This window comes from Anarrhichthys ocellatus, unplaced genomic scaffold, assembly GCF_004355925.1.
Source record: "Anarrhichthys ocellatus isolate YVR2014 unplaced genomic scaffold, GSC_Weel_1.0 scaffold44, whole genome shotgun sequence".
In the NCBI taxonomy this organism is placed as follows: domain Eukaryota; kingdom Metazoa; phylum Chordata; class Actinopteri; order Perciformes; family Anarhichadidae; genus Anarrhichthys; species Anarrhichthys ocellatus.
In genome coordinates this window covers 1,223,510-1,239,789 of record NW_022280074.1, presented here as the reverse complement: position 1 = coordinate 1,239,789, position 16,280 = coordinate 1,223,510, and positions in this window count along the sequence as shown.

Sequence of the window (16,280 nt, the reverse complement as noted above, 5' to 3'; positions counted from 1 at the left end):
ATAAAGAGAAAGTTGGGTAATTGTCTTGTTCTTTGTTCCTTATTGTATTGATTGAATCAACAAATTACTATGTGGGTTCACACTATATAAAATGTGCTTATCTTTCCTATGATACAGCTATGGAGACCTGATTCAGCATTATGACCATAGATGACCTTAATAAATAAATAGTTCTGTGAATATTTGTGGATCCTACAGTACATGTGTGAATATAATTTGCACTATGTTGAAACCACGAGTGAATTACTCGATCAATAGAAAATTCACTGTTCAGGAATTTATCAAGCAAAACTGTCAAACATTTACTGGTTCAAGCTTCATAAACGGGAGGATTTGTTGCTTTTCTCTCATTTTCAAATCAATATAAATGAACACGAGCAATATATAGACGTCTTCTTGGGATTTGGGAAACTATTATGTGATCTATGTATTTTTTGCCATCTTGTGACGTTCTATAGAATTAACTATTCATTGTTTATTCCAAAAAGTAATTGACTGATTCATCGATCATCAAAATAACCATCTTCAAATAACTTGGAAGTACCAACTCCTCATTCACTCTCCTTCAATCGGATCGAAGTAGAGTTTTACTTGAAGGCACTTGAAGGCACCATGGCCTTGGTTACAGTCTTGCCTACCTGGCTGTAAAGCAGCCTGCAGGGCCACAGAATAATTTGCATGAGAGATATTGATTTAGAATAGTTCGCCCCGTTGAATAGGAGGGAAAAGGAGCAGGAGCTGCTTTATTTGACGCCCCTTTGTTCTGAGCATCCCCATATACAGAGGTAGAATCATTGTGACAAGCGGAGAGAGATGTATTCATATCAGCATAATAGCAACCATGAATGCAGAATTCAAGAGTACAGCTGGCCTACTGATAGCCCGTCATAATTTATGGGAAGTATCCCAAAAATGTTGCACCCCGCCAACCCTGTAGATAGACAGTCATCAAGTTATGAACAAAACAAAGTTTAATCTCTTTTTTCAGTCCCAGGAGGGTATGTGGGAGTGGGAGTGTGGGAGTCCAGTATGAATATGGAGAATAAAGAAAAGTCCTTTACCTAGCAACTGGTGCACAGTGGAATTCACTGTCAAGCTTTATCTGATTTACTTTCAGTGTTTGTTGCCCAGTGTTACAATGGCAAAGTGTTGAGCAACGGCTATGGAGGCGACAAGAGGAGATGCTGTGCTTTACATCTGGCTTCGAAACCCCCCCCCCCCCCTTCCTATCCTGTGTACATCACTGAACGCAGTGCTCTAGCCAGAGGGACCTGGTTCCTAAGAGTTTATTCCCAATGGTGTTTACCTTTGAGCACCAGCCTTGTGCCCACAATAGAGGATTACAATACAGTGTGTCATTGATTGGACATGGGTCTCTCTCCCAAACACACACATGCATTGTCGTTCGCACACCTGTGACGCCGACACTGCGGGAAAAGAGGCGTGCTTCTGCTGTGTCCCAGACCACTGCACCCTCCCTCCATCTCCCACCCCCATGCCTTCTGGGGGCTCCGGTTTCACAAAGGCCCCCTTCTGACTGCAGATGAACGCCACGGCTCTCTGTGAGCTTTTGAATCCCTAAAAATCCAACCACTCACCCGTCCACTCTCGCCTCCACAGCCGTCCTCACATTCCCTTCTTCCTCTCACTTCTCGCACCTCGTCCTCATGAGCAGGAGTGGAAGGGGAGCTCTGCTTCTCAGTTAAGGGTTGAGGTCATGACAGGGGGGTTGAGCAGGGAATGAAGAAACCTTTGATATGGTCTCATTTCCATTTATTTTATATGAAAACATAATATGTGCCTTAGGGGCCACATGTGCATTATCTGTCCTGGTAAGCCTGTTGAATATGCATTGTCCTTTGTAGGGCAGCATTAAAAGCTAATGCAGGATGTAAACTGAGAACTGAAGTGGATTGGGAGCGTGTGGTGGTTGAGGGCGGGGGTGGTGGTGGGTAGGTTGGGGTTATGTGTGTGTGTTTGGGGGGGTAAGCACAGGTGTAAGGCAACTACAGCAGCAGTGGTGGATGGGCCAACAGCAGGGCCTTTGTTCCCCACACACAAACACAAGTGCAACAAGTGTGGGCCAGCATACAGCCATGTGAGAACAGGATATTGGCTCATCTGTTAGTCTGATTACCTACATAGCCTGGTGCTTCCATCTCCTGCAAATACCCCCCCCCCCCCGAAAAAACAAACAAAAAAACACCTGAACCTGTTGATCCAGCTATGTTTGGGCACTGGCATGAGAAAGTAGTTCCATGTGCCTTGTCAGATGTACTGCTACCTGATAAGGGTGACGGTGGGAGGGGGGGATTAAGAGGGTACATAAGGTTTGTGCGGAGGAATTGCAAATTACCTGTGGAAGCTACGTTCAGCATGAACAGTTCACAGTTCAAGGAAGGATATAGATCACTGAGTTTTCATTTATGCTCCCTTAGAACAGCCGGAAACAGTGCTAATACTTTACATCAACTTAGAAGCCACAGACATGGCAGCTGGATTTGTGCGAATCAACATACAAGGGAGACATCTGGAAAATTGTATATATTATGCATAGAAATGTGTGTATGTGGTAATGAGCAAATGCTTTGTGGCCCCTGGTGTGTGTATTGAGGTGAGAGGGTGGGAAGCTCGAGGGCATGTGTGACCTACGTGTTGAGTTGTAATGTAAACCAACCATGTGTGGTTGGCTGCAGTGCGGTCATTTGTATTTCAGACAGATAAAGAGACCACTGCTGAAACATTCGGCGGTAGCTGATGCTGCGATTAATCTCCCGTACTTGCAAAGTTGAGCCCGTGATGCCTTACATGGTTTTCATGTTTTGTTTGTCTTTTCAGAGCTGTATATGTTTTGTCAGTCACGTTAACACTTAAAAAAGTTTCCGTTAAAGATAAGACTTTGTGGACCCCTTTACCATTTTTAAAAGAGGAATTTTAACGTTAGTTTATCTTTTCTTCTACACACTTGCCACATTGTAGGAGACAGGATTCCTTTACTCTGTTAAAAAATATATCTAATATTATTACATTTGTTAAACTACCAACTCACAAAATCAGGTTGAAGGTGATTTTGTATTTCAGTAAAGTTAGGGGAGATACAAGAGACTGCTTAAGAAATGAACGGTCAAAATCAAAGCAGCACATGCAGAGATATCCTGACTTATAGTATCAGGCAAGCTCCAAAGAAAGCTGCATCCTACATTCCCATAATGCATCCATTATGTCGTAGTTATTGGCGAGTTCATGTCACATCACCCATCCATCCATCAATTATCTGTATCCGCTCATCCTGTTCAGGGTCGCTGGGGTCCTGGAGCCGATCCCAGCTGACATTGGTGAAGGCAGGGAGGGTACATCCTGGACAGGTCACCAGAATATGGCAGGGCTGACACACAGAGACAGACAACCATTCACGCTCACATCCACACCTACGGGCAATTTAAGAGTCATCAATCTACCTAAGCTGCATTATGTCTTTGGACTGTGGGAGGAAGCCGGATGAACCCGAAGAGAATCCACGCTTCCACAGGGAGAACATGCAAACTCCACACAGACACAGACCCAGGTCCCTCTTGCTGTGAGGTGACAGTGCTAGCCACTACACCACCGTGCGGCCCGTGTCACATCACGCAGACCATAATTACAAAAAAGAAAATTTACACACGGTAGCGTCTTACTTATAAATCTAATGAGATATCTACGGTTAATGGAAAATGATGGTAGTTTCATCTAAACATAATTCAATATTTAGGCTCTTTTTTTTGTGTAATGTGACTACAAACCATTTCCCAGTCTTACGAATTTGCCGTCATGAGCGCAGCTTCGGACTAAAAACTCCTCCAAATTAAATGACAATACTGGATTTGTCACTTCCTTTTTGACTTGGCAGAGCTCCTCCAGAGCCACAGATGATGACATAATATAGCTATAGGCTCCTAGGCTACTACTCATGACTAGCAAGCTCAACTTTACTGATGAGTAAAATTGGTTTGAGTTTCCCTTTTAATAGAAATATGATTGCTTTGTGAGAATTATTGTAGGCCAAGACAAAATATGCTATAGCTCAGACATTGTTGCGCACAGCCACCTTAAGTATTCAACGTGTCGGTATGATATCTACTAGAAGCTACACCTCATTTTTCATGGGTACAAATACTGGATCAGACCAGCCTGCAGTATTTATCTCCAGTGGGATTTTGAATGCGTTTTATCCATTTTCTATGAGTTAATTTTGACTAAGCAACTCTACTTTTACAAGTTTTAAAATATAAGTATATTACGTAAAATGCTGAAGCAATGCTAACCTGTGATAAAATCAAGTTAATCAGAGTTAACTTTGCTCATGACACCATGCAGCCCAAAGCCACTCAAACTCAAAAGCTGTAAAAGCACATGTTTTCTGTGCAGTGTCACTGACTGTATAGTGTCAGCCTTTAATTCTTTAACCCACTTTAGTTAAGTGATACTTAAAAGCAACTTAAATATTCAATGCAATGATTAATGGTTTGTCTGACAGAAGGAAACAAAAAGATATCCGGAGCATATCTTAACCAAAGACGTATTTCAGACAGTATCACATCTTCATTCAAGTAACTTTGGCTTAAAACGTTTATTTAATTCAGTTTGTTCTGGGTTTTAGGACTTGACACTAGACTCGTTGGTTGTTCATCCTGAAAACTATACTGAGCAACCAAAGGTTTCCTCACACTTCTGCACACAAAAAAACAAAAGTTTACTGTTACCCACAGATTTTTCCATTATCCATTATCCAATGGCTTTATCAGTGTATCTACATACAATTATAATATTCACATGGGCCCTCCCTATGTCCATATTTATTCAAAATCAAACCAGCTCTTCCTTCCCTCCTCCTCCTCCTCCATGTGAACTGTCCTTGGAAAGTACCGATCCACCCTGCAGGAGGAAAAAAAAGCAGAATAGATGTATCGTACCATTCATTCAACTCCTTATCACAACATTATCTCAGCATTCCGATGCCCTGAGCTGGAACATGCTCATATTCTCAGACGACGCCTCCGGTGTTTTTTTTTTATTGGAGACACGGGTCACATTGGAGTGGCAGATGTTCCCATGTGCTCACCCAAGTAGAATGACCTGCTCCTTCGGGCGCCTCCTTCCTCTCCTCCTTCCATATCGTGTAACTGCCAGCCTAAAGGCCATTGTGGACGTTTAAGGAAGCGCAGACGAAAGAGCAAAAGGAGGCAGAGCTCAGAATAAAGTCGAAGTGGATTCCTGGAGGGGCTGAGGAGGAGGGACCCTGGGCTGCTGAGTGCCTCTATTGAAAGCCACCTGTTGATTCAGTTCCAGATGACCCTACCAGGATCACTGGTATCTGATGGGATGCAAAGAGGGAGGAAATGGAGAGATGTGCTTAGACAAGGAGTATGTGAAAATGAGCTTTTACATTCAAGTGTTTATTCGCCTTGATTTTCTTGCATCTGGGGCCTCTATTCTGTTCTGTTGCTCAACACAACTAAACAAGACTAAAGGTCTACAGCCATGCCAGCCAGTCCCCCTTTAGTTGCAGCTTATTTATTTTAAAATAATTTAGCATTCAATACAATAGATCTCAAAGTATTATTTATCTCCCATGACAATTCGAGTCACATCTTTTTCTTTTGTGGCATTCCACAGGCCTCTATTTCAGGCCCCATTTGAATTCCATTCCAACATGGTTCCCCACACCATGCATGTCCCAGCCATGTCCTCCAGTTCCTCATATAATGGATCTTAAGGTGGGACATCCCTCTAGCCATGTTCTGGTTCTGGTCTCCTCCAGGTTTAATCACCTAAAATGGTTTCTATTGACAGAAAGAAGGTCGATTCCAAAGCTCCCTCGGGATCTCTGAGGTCCTCGCCCTGCAAAGGGAACACATTTTGGCCGGTTGTAACCAATACAACATTCTTTCTGTCATTACCCAAAGCTCATAACCGTGAGTGAGGGTTGGATTGCAAATCGGCTGGTTATTTGAGAGCCTTCATTCTCGTCCTCCATCTCACCCCCTCTCCGTCGCATCATATACAAAATAACACAAGTTCATAGTTGAGATAAGTCTTCATTGATACCCAGAGGGAAATTCAGGAGAAGCAGCACAGAAATCAGTACAGAAAAATAGAAAAACAGAAATTACAAATAAAAGAAATAAGAATAGAGTATACATACAAAGTTAGCAGCGAACACTTAGACTACCAATGAAACACAGTCTGTTTGAGCGAAGGCTCAGCTGCATGGTGCAAATCACGGACCCTCTAACAGCTCAATGACTAAATCTAAAATTGCTACTCTCAGTCCAGCTGACTAAGTATAATCTGCAGTTAACTTGTCTAAAAAGGCTCCGCAGATGTTGAAGCTGTGGTAGGTAAGTTTAAAGATCAACTGTAAGATAAATACATGTAGTTTCCGTTCCCCTCCTCCCTCCACCCTCCCTGCCACTAGCAATTAGCAACAAGTGATTGACAACAGGGAACAGCTTTCATGGTTCACTGTTGATCCTACTTGGTCAGATTCCTAAGTTGCACGACTCAATTTGAAAGCAAACAGAGGACTGTCACCTCTGACAAGACTTTGACATATTAAACCAATTACATATATGTTCACACAGCATAACGTTTGCTGAGCTCACACAGAATATCAACTTGTGAAACCTGCCTTACAATAACTTTAAATATATTGCTCAAAGACTTAGGCTGCTCTTTTGTCATTGGAACAGATGGGCAGCTAGTAATGGTATTAAAAATTAAACAACACAGACTTCAGTTGATGTGTCGAGGATGATTCATGCATTTTTGAATGCATCATTTACTTACTTTGCAATCCCACGAAGTCGTGCATGACTCGCAAATCTCTGTCACGGCTGACATTGTTGGTCACACTCTCTTGATTATTATATATTCATTATCTCACAGTTGTAGCTGTCGGCACTGCTTGGTTCTATATGCGAGAGGTTTTCGGGCTGCACTCACACAGCCACAGTGAAGTCAGCACCTGTCCTGTTGGTAATAGGCCACCTCCCCGCAGTGGTTTGTGGTTTGCAGAGGTAGGCATGAGAGGCATGTCTAACTCTGACTCCAAGTAACAAAGTGCTGTCATCCCAAAGAAAGTGCTGGGACAGCTGTGTGTGTGTGTGTGTGTGTGTGTGTGTCCTCACAGGCTGGGTGTGTATTTTAGGAGCTCAATCTCCTTCTTGTGCATGCTGTTTTAACATAATTGTTAACACATAAGTGTTAATGAAATTGAAGGCACTGATACTTATGGTGAAAAAAAAAAAAAAAAAAGTATGACTTTTACTTAGCATTTCAATTTATTGCTACGTAACACATCTAATCGACGACATTTGATGAACATGTGATCATGAAATGCAAAGCAGTGTTATAAATGAAAAGCCTCACAGGTCAATATTTTTATGTTAACAATGGATTAAATGTATTGATCCATTCTTATGTGTAATGTGAAAGCAAGAATAATCATACAACTCAACAAAGAAAACTAGTTTCGTAGCCAAAGGAAACGTCTTGGAATCCAGCCCTTTTTAATTATCTAAGTATTTGTTTCTTTTAGTTTTCTTTAATTATTAAAAACAATAATGGTAAGTAAGGGATAAATTGATGGATTAGTTAATTTAATTTTGTGAAAGGCAGCTGCACCCATTGCATCGCGATCCTTCTGCAAGATTCCCAATATCTTTTCGATGTTTGCATGCATTGCATTTGTGATTCAGCCAATACAATTACAGTAAATCACAGCTTGTCAGCACCATGTGACCTTGTGTCAACAAAGCAGTATGACAGCATAAAAATTACATCATTAAGAAATGTACATTAGTCCTCAACATAACTACACTTACATTTACATATTGTTGCAGCATCCGCAAGATTAAGTAAATGCCTCCAGTAGTTACTGTAATAGTATCCTTGGTTCCACTGAGTTGTTGAGCCTATTATGTGTTGTTTAAGTTTCTACTTTGCAAGTAAAAATTCCTATGGTAAACCTTGAATAATAGCGTAATATTCAAAAGTACCCACACCTTGGCGTGCCAATGAGAATGACAAAATAGTCTGAATGAAAAAGAAAAAGCCGAGTCATTGTGTGGGTAGCTCTAAATTGTCAGGATATGAGTTGGTAACACTTTATTGCATTGTTCACAGAAGAATTCCGGTGGTGCCATGCAACTGCCGTCTTTTAACCTTTTGGCACCATAAACACACCTGCAATGACCTTCCAGATTGCACAATTAATACGAACACACATTCTGTCCACTTTCACTTGCAGCGCTGTCAGAATGAGGCTGTCACATCGCAGTGTTTAGACAGCCTGCCTGCAGCTGTTACATCCATAGATCCAAGTGTGGGACTGCGGGGCGTGCGCGCATGCTTGCATGTGTGCATACATGTGTGAGCACGTACAGTACGGGCATGTGCATTCCTGTACCTGCTTGCTTCTTTGCCATACTGGAGGCATGAGCGCCGAGGGAGCTGCTGGTGCTGGTGATTGTGGTGGAGGTGGTTCAGCGGAGTGACACGCATCACAGCTGTTTGTGGAATGGCGGCTCACTTCGATGACTCCCTGTCAAGGGCTGCTTCGCCTAGAGCCTGTTCTTTCTTGTTGGTCTCTTTCAACAAACACCAAATACCACCGCAAGTCTTTTTCTGCACCTGTGAGGCTGATGACGTGTGCGTGGGATGGGAATTTAACAGAAAATTAGCTTCGTAATGACTGTGAATTTTTTAGGTGGTTCTTGTTGTTCTCTGTAACTCCGACCTGCACACAACCCTTTTGGGATTTGACCAGTCCTACCAACTGTTTTAAAATCACCAAGTGGGCCTGTAACAGAGTTTACAGACAGTTTCGATCACCCGCGTAACCTGATTTCTCTGCGTAACCTATAGTTTGTTGACCTGCTGGTGGAGCTGAAGAAAAAGTCAGGGGATCACCTAAATTAGTAAGATGTATCGTCTGTGTACAAGGTAAATCTGTACCAAATGTCATGGTAATCCATCAAATAGCTGTGAAGACAATTCACTAAATAACAAAAAAGTAAGCCTCATGATGGCAGTGAATAAAAATGTCAGGGGATCATCAGTAATCATTGGGATCATCCTCTCGTGATCACAGCGGTCTGTACAAACGCTGCTAGCTTGGCTAAAAACACTGACTAGCATCACTGATTGTTCGATAGGTCTCTCGGGGGACTTTTTAAAAAAAGATTTAGTTCACTCATATCACAAAAAACATATTCCCTCACACACCCATATGGGGTGTAGCCATGCAGATTCTGTTTTTTTCTGCTGAGGTTTTGAGATATCCATCTGTGAGATTTCTGCCACCAATGAAGCTTAATGGAAATGCATTTTCGGTGATCAAAGCATTGAAGAGTGACATATGATAATATCAGCAGCAACATGTCATTCCCAAAACTGTGTCCTGAGTACTAATCCATCACTCATGATCCGACAGTTTTCTTTGGAACTGCTTCGTATTGAATGCATCATTCGAGCTAAAGCGAGTATAGAAAGCAGAACCCATGACGACTAAAGCACGAGTCAGTTCAGTAAAAACTATTGAACTCTAACTTCATGTGAAAAACATGAAACGCTACTTACATTATATTTCAAGAGCGAAATGAGAACTTTTAAAACGGGTTTCAATAGCGAGAGCTATTGTAGAGCCAGCATCTGCTAACCATTAGTGGGACTGCACCTTAAGGCAGCTCCCATGGTGGAGGCAGCTTTAAATGGCCCAGATGTAATTTGGGGGTCAGGTATGATCTGCTCCCCTCTGTCTGGGGAAAGCTATGCACACAGAGAGAGAAATGAAGTACATTTACCACGAACAAAAAAGTTAACAAATGATGTGCTTTCTCAAAAAACAATCAGTGGTTTAAATTAGATTATTCCAGCGCAGTTTATCCACTATTGCAAAGTTTAAACGTTAACAACTTTTTTGTTATTTTAAGGGAAAGGATATTTTCCCAGTGATCCCAGTAGTGCCACATTGACTATATTACTAATGAGTTGGCTCTACTATGAGTAACTTAGCTGAAAGGTAACATAGTTGACAATTTTCCTATTCCACCCATGATTTCAATGATAGTTTGATCATGTCATTTACTTTATCAGGTTAACCTAAAATTTCAACATTTTTTAAATTTCAACATTTCAACATTTTTTCAAACATTTTTTTTAAATTAGAATTTCAAAAAAAACATAACCATATACCCGACATGAATGATGGTCAAATAATATACACTCCTTGACAATGCACTATTATAGATTAACATTTTGAAATACAAACAGACTGTATTCAAAATCGTGGCCACTGACAGAGACATCATTATGCTGGTGACATTGTTTCAGGACAAACCAGTGTTTAGTTGCAGGGGGACTTTCTGTCAGTATCATAGCTGACAGAACTTTTGCGGGCATAAATAAACCCGGATATATGTTTCATTTAAATGTTAAACTCAATCTTTAAAGTATTTTGAACTTTTAAATAAATCAAAAATGGATAATGCTGACATGGTTGAAATCATTATTTTGAGGCCAAACCCACTCAATTGAAAATTTGACATTGCAAAACCCATCAATTTAAGATCATGGCAGTTTCAAACTAAATGAAAAATACTAGTGTGCAAATTCTTTGTCTGATTTCATAAAATGCTTTCCCCGTATCAGAGCCGTTTCCATGTTGAGAGCCGTGTGGACGCAATAGATATGCTCTGAATTCCATATTGAGCACCTTTAACCTCTCATGTCCCCCCCTGTTTTGCAGAACACATCAGAGAGGGGCTTTTTAATGACGTTTAAACTTTTCAAAGTTACCCCCTGGTGCTGGCTTTTATGACAACAAAGATTCCCAACTACTGACAAAATGGTCTGCTTTATAAATTGAAAGCGCACTGTAGTGTTTCTTTGTTTACGCGGCTCTTTTCTGGTCACTTTAAGCAACAAAAAACAGTGTGTATTCACCTGAAAATGTAGATTAAAATGGAAAATTGGTGGTTGGTCTGTGCTCAGTAATACATACTCTTGACGTGGAAATATAAAAGTGATTTTATGAGAGGGACATAAATTGAGTCTGTGAAATACAAATAAGTTTAACCAACTTTCTCTAAGATTGCAAAATGTCCAACTATTACTATTGTCAGAGGCACAGTGTTCTAGTTCACAACTTAAAAGGCCACAGAGTCTCTCACCAAGACATAAATCTATGTGAAACTAGACTTTGGTAACTGCCTAAAATCTCTGGTGAGGCCACAGATTTCCATAAATCATAACATGGTTGAGGTTTGAGGGTGGCACTGATATTCTTGTAAACAGCTAGTTTGTTAGTGCCCTGGATGCTTAACAGAGAAGATTCAAAAACCGGCAAAGCAGAGACGGAACAATTAGCTGTCCAACGAACACAAACACACGATGGAAAAGAGCATGCCAGAGGAATCCAGATTGTTCTTGTTAAATGCCTTCCTTTGTGCATTATCTCTTCCTTAATTCCACTTTCGCATTTTCCAGTCTTAAAAAATTTCCAACTGCATCATTTTGTCTGAGCGCTGTGCAGGCAGAGCACGCTGAACAATCAACACATCCTGACTGGCATAATAGCTCTTTGTACTCCCCCACCCTACCTCTGGAAACCTATTTCAGAATGAGTCAGGCCCAAGCACACTGTTTTCTAACCTACGCCCACCTCAAGTGACCTGTTTCCAGTTTTGCCAGCCGAGCAACCCGAGGTACAATGTGAAGTCTCTCACACTTATTCACACTGACTGACAGATTGGTTTCTGGAGGCGGAGAGTGGTTGAATCCAGAATAGATGGAGGGTGAAAAGAACGAGGACAACTAACAAGTCTGTCTTTTATTATCCCTAAAAAGTGAAAGAACCACAAATCAACTTCGCATCTCCCCGGAGCCAGATCATGACCCAAACCCTGCCGCTCCGGGAAAGAGGGAATGGAACAAGAAACGTTCAAAGTCCTACTGTAATATATGGACCATAGCGTTCCATTATAGTGCTTATACTAACAAAATGCTGATTTAACATACTACAGGTGTGCTGGTTCTGTTAAGGTTTCATGCAATTCCACTGATAGTGGCAATGCACATAAAAAGCCAACATGATCATTAAGATCGCATGTTTCAAACATTTTGAGAAAAATTGTCTTCGCAAATGTTTATGAGGAAGGAATGCTTTAAACTCCTTTTTTTTTCCACCTCAATGATACACACAATGTGTTTGCTGAGTAGCACTGAATGTAAACATAAGTTAAGTTTAAGTACAAGAGAGGGCAATGTTAATGCTGCGATCTGGGAAGGCCGTGACATTGCTCAAAAGAAGCAACAAGACGGGACAAGAGACACGTGAATTCAGACAATCAGACAAGTTTTAAACAGACTGAAAGTCAATGGAAAAACCCCCAATATAATTTCCATTCTAAACATCCATCAACTTGTAACCTAGCATGCTTCTCATAATTATGTGCGCACACAAACACTTTGGGTGCGCCCAGTTTCTGTTTTAGCCATGGAATTTTCCATCAAAGCACTCAAGTCTACAAGAGACCACAACAAGCTGTTGGCATATTAGCACACTTGAAACAATTTGAATAGTAAATAATGTATTTACATGCATAAATATGCAGAACAGATAAAAAACCTGTATAAGACACATTTACATATTATATCTGTCTAACGGGAACACAAAAAGGACACGAGAGGAAGCAAGTGAGAAATAGAATATGAAAGCTCACGCATTGCATCGCATATATAAGATTGCAACTATAGGACACTAAGCCATGATTTCAGAGGAAGTTGTTGTGTTTATGACGCTTGAGTCACCAGGGTGAGGTCATATTGCTGTAGCATTGCCTGTCCACACCTAACGTGTACTGTGACCCCATCAGTCACTTGATCTAATGGGTCATTGCATTTCATTCAGTGGTGTTTGTCTGACGCTGACCTTATATATTCAGCCTTGAGAAGCATTCTCACTTTACGTGGACAGGTATTATAAGTCAGCTATGTGTCCTGTTGTTTGCATGACAACTTATTTACAGGGTCACAAGATGAATGGAATGTCGTGCATTGAGGAGTGTTTATAAATTCCTGAATCATTGGGAATTTTACTGAGAGCGCCTCATACATTAAAGCTCTCGTACGAAAGCATTTACACTCTGGCTCCAGGCAATTTTTTATCTCTCAAACATACTCAAATCATTTTCGTTTGCCATTAGCAAACACTCACGTTACCACAATAAACAAATACCACATTCTGTATTACAGTACCTTATCGTGCTAACGTGCAAATCAGCCATGTCTACTTTGTGTGAGTTTCCTCTTTTGACATTAGGACTCGTGTTGTCCTTTTGACTGCTGGCGCCAGTGGACACAACATCTCCCTAACTCCAAACCAAACTCCTAAAATGTTGTCTTCCCAAAGAAGGGACGACGACATTTTAGGAGTTTGGCCTTGCCTAATATGTGAAGAGGGACCACCATCGAAATCATCTCACAGACCCCACAAAATAAAGTGTTCTTTATGGAATATCCATGCTTACTGCTAAAAGCTTAGCATACAGTAGGCTGGAGAGCTTTAGGGAAACCAGAATTTCTGGGTTCTGGTCCAGAATTTTCAAAATCATAACACGTTTAACCTTTTGCAATGACTGAAAAGAAATAATTATTTCCCACAAGCCCACGATGGTTGTGGGTTAAATGCCTCCAGCTTCCCAGACTGAGGCTAGCCACGAGGCAAGCTATAGAAGGCCAAATAATGAAAACAAAACAGACAGCTAAAAAGTTGGAAAGTTGACATTTGAATGGCAATTTAATTGTGGTTTAACTTTACTAGAACCACAAAGGGTTCAAATTCTAATAGCAGGTGCTGTGGCAGATACTCATTTTTGTTAGAATACGGATAGTAAATCCCTTTTACACTTTTTTATTTCAGAAAAACTGATAGCAGAAACTTTTAATGAGAGATTTTTTCGGAATTAAACAAGCTAACGGAATGGAACAGCTGCTAGCATGGATGTGACATTTGTATTTGGTGCTAAATACGAGATTGGGAGAAGCTAATGGAGCTAGCAATAAAAACAACAAGATATGGAATGACAGAGCTAAGAGTGTATACCCGAGGGGGAACCAGTGGGGCACGCTCATAGCACGCACTAAAGGCAACTTCATTCTCTGCTCAGGTAGACATAATTCCTCAATATCTTTACATTGCTAATAGTTGTTTGCTGCTATATTAATGCTCTGAATATTGTCTGGAGAACTTAATGAGTGACAAACCCTTTTGTAATTCAAAGTTGTTATTCAATCTTTTGTTTCTATCAGAACCTTATGAAACAAAATTAATTACTTTCTTTTAAAAGACATATTATAAATCTGCAGCACAATAAGCTAAGCTAACAAAAACCTTTGTGCTTTTCAAAGTTGTTCCTTTTTGTTGAATATTGTTCATTTTGCCAATTCCTTCAACCATTCAGGTTTAGTGGTGTCTTTTGAATAAAGTAACCATCCCTACACGTTGTCCCTTTAAGACAATGCAAAGCACAAACAATTAGCATACACAAATGTTATGCTAACCTGTTGGACAGCTGAAGACGCAGAGACAAATTGGGTATCAATCTTCTGGTCTATAGAAGTAAAATAGATCATACTAGCAGTGATAACATGCAACAGGAGCAGTAAACCATGTTGTATATGTGCTGTACTATAGGCTGAAAGAAGCACCTATTTCAGTATCACATGAGGGAGTCAGTGTCCACGTAGTCCACACAAATACAAAAGCTTCCAAATGTCTAATACCTGGAACAAATCACAACACTGCTGTATCAAAGTTCTCCCGTGCAGTTGTTGGCAGAGGTGAGCCAAAATATATTCCAAGTAGTAAATCTTCAACTGCAACCACGTGTCAGGCTTCAGGCTTCAAGCTCACAACTCTGTGGGAAAAAAAGGCTGCTGAAGCACCTCAGGACTTTTTATATGGTGATATTACTGGTGCCTCTGGTTATGAAGGTTAAGGCTGTCATAGGTTTCTGGCAAGAAAAGCAGCATGGCAACCATTTGTTGAGCAGAAGTTCATTTTAAAACCTGTTGAGCTTCCTTTGTGTTACTCTCAGCCACTCTTTGTGTAAGCTTCCTTATTAACGGTTTGATAACTGGCAAATACCTCGACAAAAGCATGCATGTGCATGTGCTTGTCTACAAAGACTTTCCAGCGCTCGCCATGACTATGTCGATGCAGCATGGACAACTTCATTCCAACGCTCTGACATATGCAGCAATGTAATCAAAGTAAGCAGTATTTTTATTCAAAGTATCCCTTTTACCAGGTTTATTCTTTGCTCGCATGTAAGGACATATTGTCCAAACACCAGCATGGAATGCAGGGAGCTCAATGCCGAAAGGGCACTAACAAGAAAACAAGCACTTATCAGCGTCTGAAAAACCAACCTCTGAATTTTCAACATTCTTTACATGTTCTAGCTAAAATTGGGCTTTCGAAATGCCTTCTTGTGGCAAGGAATTCAAAAAGGAGCTCAGAAGTATGAATGATGTCTACTTTAAGGAGAACGGCACAGGACTCCCCCTCGATTTCGCTTCATCGCTCAAAGGCAGAGCCTCTAATCTTAGAAGAACTACGAATCTGGAGAAGGAGGGAGAACAACGTGCAGGAAATCATCTTGAATTTCACAAGTCTTCCTTGTCTCGCCTTTTCACTGTCCCAATCTGATCTGCTTCTTCTCACGCTGCGAACAGGGCGTCAATTAAAATTCCATGTCTTGGCCTGTCGGGGCACTATAAATCACTTGTGCCTCACCTCTTCTGGTGGTCACACTTCTTTCTTTCTACTGTAGGCTTAATGACAGGGGAGAGAAAATGAGCGAAGCCCGGTTATGGCCCTCTTTACCCTCCTTTGGTTGCTCAAACACCATCTTATGCTTTTGCAGCTGGTATTCCTCAGTGTCATCCTGTTTTAATGGGAAGTCCTGACCAACTGAATCAGCCTTCTGGGATGAAGATAGAAAATAACGTAATCCATTACATGCAGTAGTTTTGTTCCATAAATGTCTTTTGATGACTAATATTGAGATGTTTACCTTAAACTAAATACAGTAAAGTTGGTGTCTCCCACAGGCTGCTTGCATTTGAATGAAATGAATCACTCTGAGGAATACAAAGAGGGAAAGATCCTGCAGCCTTAACCACCAAATGTTTCCAAATAGAATTCCAATCACCACTAAATCCCCAAAGGCCTC